The following is a 936-nucleotide window of genomic DNA, read 5'->3' as shown; positions in this document are numbered from 1 at the left end:
TGATGTCCCAGCTATTCTTGTAAACGATTTGTGGTTCATGGTGGCATGCTCATTCCAAAAACGTTTTACTTGCTTTCATCTTAGATAGGTCTTTACTATTATTGTTGTGCCAATACGGGGTGTATGATTAGTCCTCAAAATCATATCTACACCCATCAGGACTAAAATGTCCCAAAATGTACTATAGAAGAACGTGACCAGTTGTTGTTTCTTCACTTTTACCTTATAACATTGGTTTATTTGAAATTGTTTTTAATGTATCTCCTCGCTCACGTTTTCTAAAATATTTCTTCTAAACGTGATTCGAGCATACACTGCTATTGTTCGTTCAGTCAAATTTTGCATGGTTGACTTGTTCATTGGATTAGAACAAATGTCACATAATCATTGTCTCACTACTGCAAGAGTGCGATTGTGACACTTGTCTTCCGTTCAGTTGTGGGACGCATCTTCTGACTAGTTACGTGAGTTTGGCCTGGAGCATACGTGTAGGTTGAAAAAGAAATGGTTGGATGCAGACTGCGAATAAGGGTTCGACCACAGAAGGTTTTTTTTTTTTTTACCACATATGGACTTTGAGCTAGTGAGTCTTAAATTTGGGTTCGTTTGAAAATTTTTGGTTTGTTTTTTAGTTCAAACAAACCCAAATTAAACCTACTGGTTCCTTCTACCTTGCACGACTCACTCCTATTCTCTGTTCTGCCTCTTCTTGCTCTCTGAAACTTCTTTAAAGACTATTATTGTTCATCGATTATTTGGGAGCATCTTCCTTAAAAGGATTGTGACCACAGATGACCTATGTAGAAAATTTGTACCCCTTTCCTAAAACCATTAACGGACAACATACCCAAAACAGATGCACTGACTAGACTACGCTAACAGATGCACTGACTAGACTACGCTACACCTCGTCACCCCCCCCCCCCCCCCCCCCCC

Source organism: Cucurbita moschata, unplaced genomic scaffold, assembly GCF_002738365.1.
Source record: "Cucurbita moschata cultivar Rifu unplaced genomic scaffold, Cmos_1.0 Cmo_Scf00320, whole genome shotgun sequence".
In the NCBI taxonomy this organism is placed as follows: domain Eukaryota; kingdom Viridiplantae; phylum Streptophyta; class Magnoliopsida; order Cucurbitales; family Cucurbitaceae; genus Cucurbita; species Cucurbita moschata.
Note: the sequence above shows the minus strand (reverse complement) of the source record.